A 14,910-nucleotide genomic window follows, 5' to 3' on the forward strand; every position below is an offset into this window, starting at 1 on the left:
CAGGTGTGCATGGGGGTGTCACAGTGGATCAGGTTCCTGCCAGGTGTGTATGGGGTTTCACAGTGTATCAGGATCCTGCCAGATGTGAATGGGGTTTCACTGTGGATCAGGATCCTGCCTGGTGTGTATGGGGGTTTCATAGTGTATCAGGATCCTGCCAGGTCTGGATGGGGTTTTCACAGTGGATCAGGATTCTGCCAGGTGTGTATGGGGTTTTCACAGTGGATCAGGATCCTGCCAGGTGTGTATGGGGTTTTCACAGTGTGTCAGGATCCTGCCAGGTGTGTATGGGGTTACACAGTGCATCAGGATCCTGCCAGTTGTGTATGGGGTTTCACTGTGTATCAGGATCCTGCCAGGTGTACATGGGGTTTTCACAGTGCATCAGGATCCTGCCAGGTGTGTATGGGGTTTTCACAGTGTATCAGGATCCTGCCTGGTGTACATGGGGTTTTCACAGTGTATCCATATCTGCCAGGTGTGTATGGAGTTTTCACAGTGCATCAGGATCCTGCCAGATGTGTCTGGGGTTTCACAGTTTATCAAGATTCTTCCTGGTGTGTATCGGGTTTTCACTGTGTATCAGGATCCTGCCTGATGTACATGGGGTTTTCACAGTGCATCAGGATCCTGCCAGGTGTGTATGGGGTTTTCACAGTGTATCAGGATCATGCCTGGTGTACATTGGGTTTTCACAGTGTATCAGGATCCTGCCAGGTGTGTGTGTATTATTCACTGTGTGTCAGGATCTGCCAGGTGTGTATGGCGTTTTCACAGTGCATCAGGATCATGCCAGATGTGTCTGGGGTTTCACAGTGTATCAAGATCCTGCCAGGTGTGTATGGGGTTTCACAGTGTATCAGGATGCTGCCAAATGTGAACGGGGTTTCACAGTGGATCAGGATCCTGCCAGGTGTGTATGGGGTTTCACAGTGTGTCAGGAACCTGCCAGATGTGAATGGGGTTTCACTGTGGATCAGGATCCTGCCAGGTGTGTATGGGGTTTCACAGTGTGTCAGGATCCTGCCAGATGTGAATGGGGTTTTCACAGTGTATCAGGATCCTGCCAGGTGTGTACGGGGTTTTCACAGTGGAGCGGGATCCTGCCAGGTGTGTATGGGGTTTACAGAGAGCATCAGGATCCTGCCAGGTGTGTAAGGGGTTTTCACAGTGTATCAGGGTCCTGCCAAGTGTGGACGGGGTTTTCACAGTGAATCAGGATCCTGCCAGGTATGTAAGGGTTTTTCACAGTGTAACAGTGTCCTGCCAGGTGTGTATGGGGTTTTCACAGTGTATCAGGATCCTGCCAGGTGAGTATGGGGTTTTCACAGTGTATCAGGATCCTGCCAGGTGTGTATGGGGTATTCACAGTGGATTAGGATCCTGCCAGGTGTGTATGGGGTTTTCACAGTTTATCAGGATCCTGCCAGGTGTGTATTGGTTTTTCACAGTGCATCAGGATCCTGCCAGGTGTGTACGGGGTTTTCACAGTGGAGCGGGATCCTGCCAGGTGTGTATGGGGTTTACAGATAGCATCAGGATCCTGCCAGGTGTGTAAGGGGTTTTCACAGTGTATCAGGTTCCTGCCAAGTGTGGACGGGGTTTTCACAGTGAATCAGGACCCTGCCAGGTATGTAAGGGTTTTTCACAGTGTAACAGTGTCCTGCCAGGTGTGTATGGGGTTTCACAGTGTGTCAGGATCCTGCCAGATGTGTATGGGATTTCACAGTGCATCAGGATCCTGCTAGGTGTGCATGGGTTATCACAGTGTATCATGATCCTGCCAGGTGTGTTTGGGGTTTCACAGTGCATCAGGATCCTGCCAGCTGTGTATTGGTTTTTCACAGTGCATCAGGATCCTGCCAGGTGTGAATGGTGTTTTCACAGAGTATCAGGATCCTGCCAGGTGTGTATGGGGGTTTCACAGTGGATCAGGATCCTGCCAGGTGTTTATCGCGTTTCACAGTGGATCAGGATCCTGCCAGGTGTGTATAGGGTTTTCACAGTGTATCAGGATCCTGCCAGGTGTGTATGGGGTTTTCACAGTGGATCAGTATCCTGCCAGGTGTGTCTGGGGTTTTCACAGTGTATCAGGATCCTGCCACGTGTGTATGGGGTTTTCACAGTGCATCAGGATCCTGCCAGGTGTGTATGGGGTTTTCACAGTGTATCAGAATCTGCCAGGTGTGTATGGGGTTTTCACAGTGCATCAGGATCCTGCCAGATGTGTCTGGGGTTTCACAGTGCATCAAGATCCTACCAGGTGTGTATGGGGTTTCACAGTGTATCAGGATGCTGCCAAATGTGAACGGGATTTCCCTGTGGATCAGGATCCTGCGAGGTGTGTATGGTGCTTTCAGTGTATCAGGATCTTTCCAGGTGTTTAGGGGGTTTCACAGTGGATCAGTATCCTGCCAGGTGTAGATGGTGTTTCACAGTGTATCAGGATCCTGCCAGATGTGAACGGGGTTTCACTGTGGATCTGGATCCTGCCAGGTGTTTTAGAGGTTTTTACAGTGTCTCAGGGTCCTGCCAGGTGTGTATGGGGTTTTCACAGTTTATCAGGATCCTGCCAGGGATGTATGGGGTTTGCACAGTGGATCAGGCTCCTGCCAGGTGTGTATGGGGTTTTCACAGTGTATCAGGGTCCTGCCAGGTGTGTATGGGGTTACACAGTTCATCAGGATCCTGCCAGGTGTGTATGGGGTTTCACTGTGTATCAGGATCCTGCCTGGTGTACATGGGGTGTTCACAGTGCATCAGGATCCTGCCAGGTGTGTATGGGGTTTTCACAGTGTCTCAGGATCCTGCCTGGTGGACATGGGGATTTCACAGTGCATCAGGATCCTGCCAGGTGTGTATGTATTATTCACAGTGTATCAGGATCCTGCCAGGTGTGTATGGGGTTTTCACAGTGCATCATGATCCTGCCAGATGTGTATGGGGTTTCCACAGTGTATCAAGATCCTGCCAGGTGTGTATGGGGTTTCACAGTGTATCAGGATGCTGCCAAATGTTAACGGGGTTTCACAGTGGATCCGGATCCTGCCAGGTGTGAATGGTGATTTCACAGTGTATCAGGATCTTTCCAGGTGAGTATGGGGTTTTCACAGTGTATCAGGATCCTGCCAGGCGTGTATGGGGTTTTCACAGTGGATCAGGATCCTACCAGGTGTGTATGGGGTTTTCACAGTTTATCAGGGTCCAGCCAGGTGGAAATGGGGTTTCACAGTGTGTTAGGATCCTGCCAGATGTGTATGGGATTTCACAGTGTATCAGGATCCTGCCAGGTGTGCATGGGTAATCACAGTGTATCATGATCCTGCCAGGTGTGTATGGGGTTTCACAGTGTATCAGGATTCTGCCAGGTGTGTATGGGGTTTTCACAGTGTATCAGGATCCTGCCAGGTGTGAAAGGTGTTTTCACAGAGTAGGAGGATCTTTCCAGGTGTGTATGGGTGTATCGCAGTGGATCTGGATCCTGCCAGGTTTCTATGGGGTTTCACAGTGGATCAGGATCCTGCCAGGTGTGTATGGGGTTTTCACAGTGTATCAGGATCCTGCCAGGTGTGTATGGGGATTTCACAGTGGATCAGTATCCTGCCAGGTGTGTTTGGGGTTTTCACAGTGTATCAGGATCCTGCCAGGTGTGTATGGGGTTTTCACAGTGCATCAGGATCCTGCCAGGAGTGTATGGGGTTTTCACAGTGTATCAGAACCTTCCAGGTGTGTATGGGGTTTTCACAGTGCATCAGGATCCTGCCAGATGTGTCTGGGGTTTCACAGTGCATCAGGATCCTGCCAGGTGTGTATGGGGTTTTCACAGTGTATCAGGATCCTGCCAGGTGTGTATGGGTTTTCACAGTGCATCAGGATCCTGCCAGGTGTGTATGGGGATTCACTGTGTATCAGGATCCTGCCTGGTGTACATGGGGTTTTCACAGTACATCAGCATCCTGCCAGTTGTGTATGGGGTATTCACAGTGTATCAGGATCTGCCAGGTGTGTATGGGGTTTTCACAGTGCATCAGGATCCTGCCAGATGTGTATGGGGTTTCCACAGTGTATCAAGATCCTGCCAGGAGTGTATGGGGTTTCACAATGTATCAGGATGCTGCCAAATGTTAACGGGGTTTCACAGTGGATCCGGATCCTGCCAGGTGTGAATGGTGTTTTCACAGTGTATCAGGACCTTTCCAGGTGAGTATGGGGTTTTCACAGTGTATCAGGATCCTGCCAGGTGTGAATGGTGTTTTCACAGTGTATCAGGATCTTTCCAGGTGAGTATGGGGTTTTCACAGTGTATCAGGATCCTGCCAGGTGTGTATGGGGTTTTCACAGTGGATCAGGATCCTGCCAGGTGTGTATGGGGTTTTCACAGTTTATCAGGGTCCAGCCAGGTGTATATGGGGTTTCACAGTGTGTTAGGATCCTGCCAGATGTGTATGGGATTTCACCGTGTATCAGGATCCTGCCAGGTGTGCATGGGTAATCACAGTGTATCATGATCCTGCCAGGTGTGTATGGGGTTTCACAGTGTATCAGGATTCTGCCAGGTGTGTATGGGGTTTTCACAGTGTATCAGGATCCTGCCAGGTGTGAAAGGTGTTTTCACAGAGTAGGAGGATCTTTCCAGGTGTGTATGGGGGTTTCACAGTGGATCTGGATCCTGCCAGGTTTCTATGGGGTTTCACAGTGGATCAGGATCCTGCCAGGTGTGTATGGGGTTTTCACAGTGTATCAGGATCCTGCCAGGTGTGTATGGGGATTTCACAGTGGATCAGTATCCTGCCAGGTGTGTTTGGGGTTTTCACAGTGTATCAGGATCCTGCCAGGTGTGTATGGGGTTTTCACAGTGCATCAGGATCCTGCCAGGAGTGTATGGGGTTTTCACAGTGTATCAGAACCTTCCAGGTGTGTATGGGGTTTTCACAGTGCATCAGGATCCTGCCAGATGTGTCTGGGGTTTCACAGTGCATCAGGATCCTGCCAGGTGTGTATGGGGTTTTCACAGTGTATCAGGATCCTGCCAGGTGTGTATGGGTTTTCACAGTGCATCAGGATCCTGCCAGGTGTGTATGGGGATTCACTGTGTATCAGGATCCTGCCTGGTGTACATGGGGTTTTCACAGTGCATCAGCATCCTGCCAGTTGTGTATGGGGTATTCACAGTGTATCAGGATCTGCCAGGTGTGTATGGGGTTTTCACAGTGCATCAGGATCCTGCCAGATGTGTATGGGGTTTCCACAGTGTATCAAGATCCTGCCAGGTGTGTATGGGGTTTCACAATGTATCAGGATGCTGCCAAATGTTAACGGGGTTTCACAGTGGATCCGGATCCTGCCAGGTGTGAATGGTGTTTTCACAGTGTATCAGGACCTTTCCAGGTGAGTATATGGTTTTCACAGTGTATCAGGATCCTGCCAGGTGTGAATGGTGTTTTCACAGTGTATCAGGATCTTTCCAGGTGAGTATGGGGTTTTCACAGTGTATCAGGATCCTGCCAGGTGTGTATGGGGTTTTCACAGTGGATCAGGATCCTGCCAGGTGTGTATGGGGTTTTCACAGTTTATCAGGGTCCAGCCAGGTGTATATGGGGTTTCACAGTGTGTTAGGATCCTGCCAGATAAGTATGGGATTTCACCGTGTATCAGGATCCTGCCAGGTGTGCATGGGTAATCACAGTGTATCATGATCCTGCCAGGTGTGTATGGGGTTTCACAGTGTATCAGGATTCTGCCAGGTGTGTATGGGGTTTTCACAGTGTATCAGGATCCTGCCAGGTGTGAAAGGTGTTTTCACAGAGTAGGAGGATCTTTCCAGGTGTGTATGGGGGTTTCACAGTGGATCTGGATCCTGCCAGGTTTCTATGGGGTTTCACAGTGGATCAGGATCCTGCCAGGTGTGTATGGGGTTTTCACAGTGTATCAGGATCCTGCCAGGTGTGTATGGGGATTTCACAGTGGATTAGTATCCTGCCAGGTGTGTTTGGGGTTTTCACAGTGTATCAGGATCCTGCCAGGTGTGTATGGGGTTTTCACAGTGCATCAGGATCCTGCCAGGAGTGTATGGGGTTTTCACAGTGTATCAGAACCTTCCAGGTGTGTATGGGGTTTTCACAGTGCATCAGGATCCTGCCAGATGTGTCTGGGGTTTCACAGTGCATCAAGATCCTGCCAGGTGTGTATGGGGTTTTCAATGTATCAGGATCTTTCCAGGTGTGAATGGGGGTTTCACAGTGGATCAGGATCCTGCCAGGTGTGTATGGTGTTTCACAGTGCATCAGGATCCTGCCAAATGTGAACGGCGTTTCACTGTGGATCTGGATCCTGCCAGGTGTGTTTGGGGTTTTCACAGTGCATCAGGATCCTGCCAGGAGTGTATGGGGTTTTCACAGTGTATCAGAACCTTCCAGGTGTGTATGGGGTTTTCACAGTGCATCAGGATCCTGCCAGATGTGTCTGGGGTTTCACAGTGCATCAAGATCCTGCCAGGTGTGTATGGGGTTTTCAATGTATCAGGATCTTTCCAGGTGTGAATGGGGGTTTCACAGTGGATCAGGATCCTGCCAGGTGTGTATGGTGTTTCACAGTGCATCAGGATCCTGCCAAATGTGAACGGCGTTTCACTGTGGATCTGGATCCTGCCAGGTGTGTTTGGGGTTTTCACAGTGTCTCAGGGTCCTGCCAGGTATGTATGGCGTTTTCACAGTTTATCAGGATCCTGCCAGGTGTGCATGGGGTTTTCACAGTGCATCAGGATCCTGCCAGGTGTGCATGGGGTTTTCACAGTGTATCAGGATCCTGCCTGGTGTACATGGGGTTTTCACAGTGCATCAGGATCCTGCCAGGTATGTCTGTATTATTCACAGTGTATCAGGATCCGGCCAGGTGTGTATGGGGTTTTCACAGTGCATCCGGATCCTGCGAGATGTGTCTGGGGTTTCACAGTGTATCAAGATCCTGCCAGGTGGGTATGGGATTTCACAGTGTATCAGGATGCTGCCAAATGTTAACGGGGATTCACAGTGGATCAGGATCATGCCACGTGTGAATGTTGTTTTCACAGTGTATCAGGATCTTTCCAGGTGTGTATGGGGGTTTCACAGTTTATCAGTATCCTGCCAGGTGTTTATGGGGTTTCACAGTGGATCAGGATACTGCCAGGTGTGTATGGGGTTTTCACAGTGTATCAGGATCATGCCTGGTGTACATGGGGTTTTCACAGTGCATCAGGATCCTGCCAGGTGTGTGTGTATTATTCCCAGTGTTTCAGGATCTTGCCAGGTGTGTAAGGGGTTTCACAGTGTATCAGGGTCCTGCCAGGTGTGGACGGGGTTTTAACAGTGTATCAGGATCCTGCCAGGTATGTAAGGGGTTTTCACAGTGTATCAGTGTCCTGCCAGGTTTGTATGGGGTTTTCTCAGTGTATCATCATCCTGCCAGGTGAGTATGGGGTTTTCACAGTGTATCAGGATCCTGCCAGGTGTGTATGGGGTATTCACAGTTGATCCGGATCCTGCCAGGTGTGTACGGGGTTTTCACAGTTTATCAGGGTCCAGCCAGGTTGATATGGGGTTTCACAGTGTGTCAGGATCCTGCCAGATGTGTATGGGATTTCGCAGTGCATCAGGATCATGCCAGGTGTGCATGGGTTATCACAGTGTATCATGATCCTGCCAGGTGTGTATGGGGTTTCAAAGTGTATCAGGATCCTGCCAGGTGTGTATGGGGTTTTCACAGTGCATCAGGATCCTGCCAGGTGTGAATGGTGTTTTCACAGAGTGTCAGGATCTTTCCAGGTGTGTATGGGGGTTTCACAGTGCATCAGGATCCTGCCAGGTGTTTATCGCGTTTCACAGTGGATCAGGATCCTGCCAGGTGCGTATAGGGTTTTCACAGTGTATCAGGATCCTGCCAGGTGTGTATCGGGTATTCACAGTGGATCAGTATCCTGCCAAGTGTTTATCGCGTTTCACAGTGGATCAGGATCCTGCCAGGTGCGTATAGGGTTTTCACAGTGTATCAGGATCCGGCCACGTGATTATGGGGTTTTCACAGTGCATCAGGATCCTGCCAGGAGTGTATGGGGTTTTCACAGTGTATCAGAATCTGCCAGGTGTGTATGGGGTTTTCACAGTGCATCAGGATCCTGCCAGATGTGTCTGGGGTTTCACAGTGCATCAAGAACCTGCCAGGTGTGTATGGGGTTTCACAGTGTATCAGGATGCTGCCAAATGTGAACGGGGTTTCACTGTGGATCAGGATCCTGCGAGGTGTGAATGGTGTTTTCAGTGTATCAGGATCTTTCCAGGTGCGTATGGGGGTTTCACAGTGGATCAGGATCCTGCCAGGTGTTTATGGGGTTTCACTGTGGATCAGGATCCTGCCAGGTGTGTATGGGGTTTCACAGTGTGTCAGGATCCTGCCAGATGTGTATGGGGTTTTCACAATGTATCAGGATCTTGCCAGGTGTGTAAGGGGTTTCACAGTGGATCAGGTTCCTGCCAGGTGTGTATGGGGTTTACAGAGAGCATCAGGATCCTGCCAGGTGTGTAAGGGGTTTTCACAGTGTATCAGGGTCCTGCCAAGTGTGGACGGGGTTTTAACAGTGTATCAGGATCCTGCCAGGTATGTAAGGGGTTTTCACAGTGGATCAGTGTCCTGCCAGGTGTGTATGGGGTTTTCTCAGTGTATCAGGATCCTGACAGGTGAGTATGGGGTTTTCACAGTGTATCAGGATCCTGCTGGATGTGTATGGGATTTCGCAGTGCATCAGGATCCTGCCAGGAGTGCATGGGTTATCACAGTGTATCATGATCCTGCCAGGTGTGTATGGGGTTTCACAGTGTATCAGGATCCTGCCAGGTGTGTATGGGGTTTTCACAGTGCATCAGGATCCTGCCAGGTGTGAATGGAGTTTTCACAGAGTATCAGGATCTTTCCAGGTGTGTATGGGGGTTTCACTGTGGATCAGGATCCTGCCAGGTGTTTATCGCGTTTCACAGTGGATCAGGATCCTGCCAGGTGCGTATAGGGTTTTCACAGTGTATCAGGATCCTGCCAGGTGTGTATCGGGTATTCACAGTGGATCAGTATCCTGCCAGGTGTGTATGGGGTTTTCACAGTGTATCAGGATCCTGCCACGTGTGTATGGGGTTTTCACAGTGCATCAGGATCCTGCCAGGAGTGTATGGGGTTTTCACAGTGTATCAGAATCTGCCAGGTGTGTATGGGGTTTTCACAGTGCATCAGGATCCTGCCAGATGTGTCTGGGGTTTCACAGTGCATCAAGAACCTGCCAGGTGTGTATGGGGTTTCACAGTGTATCAGGATGCTGCCAAATCTGAACGGGGTTTCACTGTGGATCAGGATCCTGCGAGGTGTGAATGGTGTTTTCAGTGTATCAGGATCTTTCCAGGTGTGTATGGGGGTTTCACAGTGGATCAGGATCCTGCCAGGTGTTTTTGGGGTTTCACAGTGTCTCATGATCCTGCCAAATGTGAACGGGGTTTCACAGTGGATCAGGATCCTGCCAGGTGTGTATGGTGTTTCACAGTGTATCAGGATCCTGCCAGATGTGATCGGGGTTTCACTGTGGATCTGGATCCTGCCAGGTGTTTTCGGGGTTTTTACAGTGTCTCAGGGTCCTGCCAGGTGTGTATGGGGTTTTCACAGTTTATCAGGATCCTGCCAGATGTGCACGGGGTTTCACTGTGGATCTGGATCCTGCCAGGTGTGTTTGGGGTTTTCACAGAGTCTCAGGGTCCTGCCAGGTTTGTATGGGGTTTTCACAGTTTATCAGCATCCTGCCAGGTGTTTATGGGGTTTTCACAGTGGATCAGGCTCCTGCCAGGTGTGTATGGGGTTTTCACAGTGTATCAGGATCCTGCCAGGTGTGTATGGGGTTACACAGTTCATCAGGATCCTGCCAGGTGTGTATGGGGTTTCACTGTGTATCAGGATCCTTCCTGGTGTACATGGGGTTTTCACAGTGCATCAGGATCCTGCCAGGTGTGCATGGGGTTTTCACAGTGTATCAGGATCCTGCCTGGTGTACATGGGGTTTTCACAGTGCATCAGGATCCTGCCAGGTGTGTCTGTATTATTCACAGTGTATCAGCATCCGGCCAGGTGTGGATGGGGTTTTCACAGTCCATCAGGATCCTGCCAGATGTGTCTGGGGTTTCACAGTGTATCAAGATCCTGCCAGGTGTGTATGGGGTTTCACAGTGTATCAGGATGCTGCCAAATGTTAACGGGGTTTCACAGTGGATCAGGATCCTGCCACGTGTGAATGGTGTTTTCACAGTGTATCAGGATCTTTCCGGGTGTGTATGGGGGTTTCACAGTGGATCAGTATCCTGCCAGGTGTTTCTGGGGTTTCACAGTGGATCAGGATCCTGCCAGGTGTGTATGGGGTTTCACAGTGTGTCAGGATCCTGCCAGATGTGAATTGGGTTCTCACAGTTTATCAGGATCCTGCCAGGTGTGTACGGGGTCTTCACAGTGGAGCGGGATCCTGCCAGGTGTGTTTGGGGTTTCACAGTGGATCAGGATCCTGCCAGGTGTGTATGGGATTTACACAGAGCATCAGGATCCTGCCAGGTGTGTAAGGGGTTTTCACAGTGTATCAGGTTCCTGCCAAGTGTGTACGGGGTTTTCACAGTGAATCAGGATCCTGCCAGGTATGTAAGGGGTTTTCACAGTGTATCAGTGTCCTGCCAGGTGTTTATGGGGTTTTCACAGTGTATCAGGATCCTGCCAGATGTGAACGGGGTTTCACTGTGGATCTGGATCCTGCCAGGTGTTTTCGGGGTTTTTACAGTGTCTCAGGGTCCTGCCAGGTGTGTATGGGGTTTTCACAGTTTATCAGGATCCTGCCAGATGTGCACGGGGTTTCACTGTGGATCTGGATCCTGCCAGGTGTGTTTGGGGTTTTCACAGAGTCTCAGGGTCCTGCCAGGTGTGTATGGGGTTTTCACAGTTTATCAGCATCCTGCCAGGTGTTTATGGGGTTTTCACAGTGGATCAGGCTCCTGCCAGGTGTGTATGGGGATTTCACAGTGTATCAGGATCCTGCCAGGTGTGTATGGGGTTACACAGTTCATCAGAATCCTGCCAGGTGTGTATGGGGTTTCACTGTGTATCAGGATCCTTCCTGGTGTACATGGGGTTTTCACAGTGCATCAGGATCCTGCCAGGTGTGCATGGGGTTTTCACAGTGTATCAGGATCCTGCCTGGTGTACATGGGGTTTTCACAGTGCATCAGGATCCTGCCAGGTGTGTCTGTATTATTCACAGTGTATCAGGATCCGGCCAGGTGTGTATGGGGTTTTCACAGTCCATCAGGATCCTGCCAGATGTGTCTGGGGTTTCACAGTGTATCAAGATCCTGCCAGGTGTGTATGGGGTTTCACAGTGTATCAGGATGCTGCCTAATGTTAACGGGGTTTCACAGTGGATCAGGATCCTGCCACGTGTGAATGGTGTTTTCACAGTGTATCAGGATCTTTCCAGGTGTGTATGGGGGTTTCACAGTGGATCAGTATCCTGCCAGGTGTTTATGGGGGTTCACAGTGGATCAGGATCCTGCCAGCTGTGTATGGGGTTTCACAGTGTGTCAGGATCCTGCCAGATGTGAATGGGGTTCTCACAGTTTATCAGGATCCTGCCAGGTGTGTACGGGGTTTTCACAGTGGAGCGGGATCCTGCCAGGTGTGTTTGGGGTTTCACAGTGGATCAGGATCCTGCCAGGTGTGTATGGGATTTACACAGAGCATCAGGATCCTGCCAGGTGTGTAAGGGGTTTTCACAGTGTATCAGTGTCCTGCCAGGAGTTTATGGGGTTTTCACAGTGTATCAGGATCCTGCCAGGTGTGTATGGGGTTTTCACAGTGGATCAGGATCCTGCCAGGTGTGTATGGGGGTTTCACAGTTTATCTGGGTCCATCCAGGTGTGTATGGGGTTTCACAGTGTGTCAGGATCCTGCCAGATGTGTATGGGATATCACAGTGTATCAGGATCCTGCCAGGTGTGCATGGGTTATCACAGTGTATCATGATCCTGCCAGGTGTGTATGGGGTTTCACAGTGTATCAGGATTCTGCCAGGTGTGTATGGGGTTTTCACAGTGGATCAGGATCCTGCCAGGTGTGTATGGGGTTTTCACAGTTTATCAGGGTCCATCCAGATGTGCATGGTGTTTCACAGTGTGTCAGGATCCTGCCAGATGTGTATGGGATTTCACAGTGTATCAGGATCCTGCCAGGTGTGCATGGGTTATCACAGGGTATCATGATCCTGCCAGGTGTGTATGGGGTTTCACAGTGGATCAGGATTCTGCCAGGTGTGCATGGGGTTTTCACAGTGTATCAGGATCCTGCCAGGTGTGAATGGTGTTTTCACAGAGTATCAGGATCTTTCCAGGTGTGCATGGGGTTTTCACAGTGGATCAGGATCCTGCCAGGTGTGTATGGGGTTTTCACAGTTTATCAGGGTCCATCCAGGTGTGTATGGGGTTTCACAGTGTGTCAGGATCCTGCCAGATGTGTATGGAATTTCACAGTGTATCAGGATCCTGCCATGTGTGCATGTGTTATCACAGTGTATCATGATCCTGCCAGGTGTGTATGGGGTTTCACAGTGTATCAGGATTCTGCCAGGTGTGTTTGGGGTGTTCACAGTGGATCAGCATCCTGCCAGGTGTTATGGGGTTTTCACAGTTTATCAGGTTCCATCCAGTTGTGTATGGGGTTTTCACAGTGTATCAGGATCCTGCCAGGAGTGTATGGGGTTTTCACAGTGTATCAGGATCCTGCCAGGTGTGTCTGGGGTTTTCACAGTGTATCAGGATCCTGCCAGGTGTGTATGGGGTTTTCACAGTGGATCAGGATCCTGCCAGGTATGTAAGGGGTTTTCACAGTGTATCAGTGTCCTGCCAGGTGTTTATGGAGTTTTCACAGTGTATCAGGATCCTGCCAGGTGTGTATGGGGTTTTCACAGTGGATCAGGATGCTGCCAGGTGTGTATAGTGTTTCACAGTGTATCAGGATCCTGCCTGATGTGATCGGGGTTTCACTGTGGATCTGTATCCTGCCAGGTGTTTTCGGGGTTTTTACAGTGTCTCAGGGTCCTGCCAGGTGTGTATGGGGTTTTCACAGTTTATCAGGATCCTGCCAGATGTGCACGGGGTTTCACTGTGGATCTGGATCCTGCCAGGTGTGTTTGGGGTTTTCACAGAGTCTCAGGGTCCTGCCAGGTGTGTATGGGGTTTTCACAGTTTATCAGCAACCTGCCAGGTGTTTATGGGGCTTTCACAGTGGATCAGGCTCCTGCCAGGTGTGTATGGGGTTTTCACAGTGTATCAGGATCCTGCCAGGTGTGTATGGGGTTACACAGTTCATCAGGATCCTGCCAGGTGTGTATGGGGTTTCACTGTGTATCAGGATCCTTCCTGGTGTACATGGGGTTTTCACAGTGTATCAGGATCCTGCCAGGTGTGTCTGTATTATTCACAGTGTATCAGGATCCGGCCAGGTGTGTATGGGGTTTTCACAGTCCATCAGGATCCTGCCAGATGTGTCTGGGGTTTCACAGTGTATCAAGATCCTGCCAGGTGTGTATGGGGTTTCACAGTGTATCAGGATGCTGCCAAATGTTAACGGGGTTTCACAGTGGATCAGGATCCTGCCACGTGTGAATGGTGTTTTCACAGTGTATCAGGATCTTTCCAGGTGTGTATGGGGGTTTCACAGTGGATCAGTATCCTGCCAGGTGTTTATGGGGTTTCACAGTGGATCAGGATCCTGCCAGGTGTGTATGGGGTTTCACAGTGTGTCAGGATCCTGCCAGATGTGAATGGGGTTCTCACAGTTTATCAGGATCCTGCCAGGTGTGTACGGGGTTTTCACAGTGGAGCGGGATCCTGCCAGGTGTGTTTGGGGTTTCACAGTGGATCAGGATCCTGCCAGGTGTGTATGGGATTTACACAGAGCATCAGGATCCTGCCAGGTGTGTAAGGGGTTTTCACAGTGTATCAGGTTCCTGCCAAGTGTGTACGGGGTTTTCACAGTGAATCAGGATCCTGCAAGTTATGTAAGGGGTTTTCACAGTGTATCAGTGTCCTGCCAGGTGTTTATGGGGTTTTCACAGTGTATCAGGATCCTGCCAGGTGTGTATGGGGTTTTCACAGTGGATCAGGATCCTGCCAGGTGTGTATGGGGGTTTCACAGTTTATCTGGGTCCATCCAGGTGTGCATGGGGTTTCACAGTGTGTCAGGATCCTGCCAGATGTGTATGGGATTTCACAGTGTATCAGGATCCTGCCAGGTGTGCATGGGTTATCACAGTGTATCATGATCCTGCCAGGTGTGTATGGGGTTTCACAGTGTATCAGGATTCTGCCAGGTGTGTATGGGGTTTTCACAGTGTGTCAGGATCCTGCCAGCTGTGCATGGGTTTTCACAGGGTATCATGATCCTGCCAGGTGTGTATGGGGTTTCACAGTGGATCAGGATTCTGCCAGGTGTGTCTGGGGTTTTCACAGTGTATCAGGATCCTGCCAGTTGTGAATGGTGTTTTCACAGAGTATCAGGATCTTTCCAGGTGTGCATGGGGGTTTCACAGTGGATCAGGATCCTGCCAGGTGTTTATGGGGTTTCACAGTGGATCAGGATGCTGCCAGGTGTGTATGGGGTTTTCACAGTGGATCAGGATCCCGCCAGGAGTGTATGGGGTTTTCACAGTGGATCAGGATCCTGCCAGGTGTGTATGGGGTTTTCACAGTTTATCAGGGTCCTTCCAGGTGTGTATGGGGTTTCACAGTGTGTCAGGATCCTGCCAGATGTGTATGGCATTTCACAGTGTATCAGGATCCTGCCATGTGTGCATGTGTTATCACAGTGTAT

Source organism: Heterodontus francisci, unplaced genomic scaffold (genome assembly GCF_036365525.1).
Source record: "Heterodontus francisci isolate sHetFra1 unplaced genomic scaffold, sHetFra1.hap1 HAP1_SCAFFOLD_63, whole genome shotgun sequence".
NCBI classification, from domain to species: Eukaryota; Metazoa; Chordata; class Chondrichthyes; order Heterodontiformes; family Heterodontidae; genus Heterodontus; species Heterodontus francisci.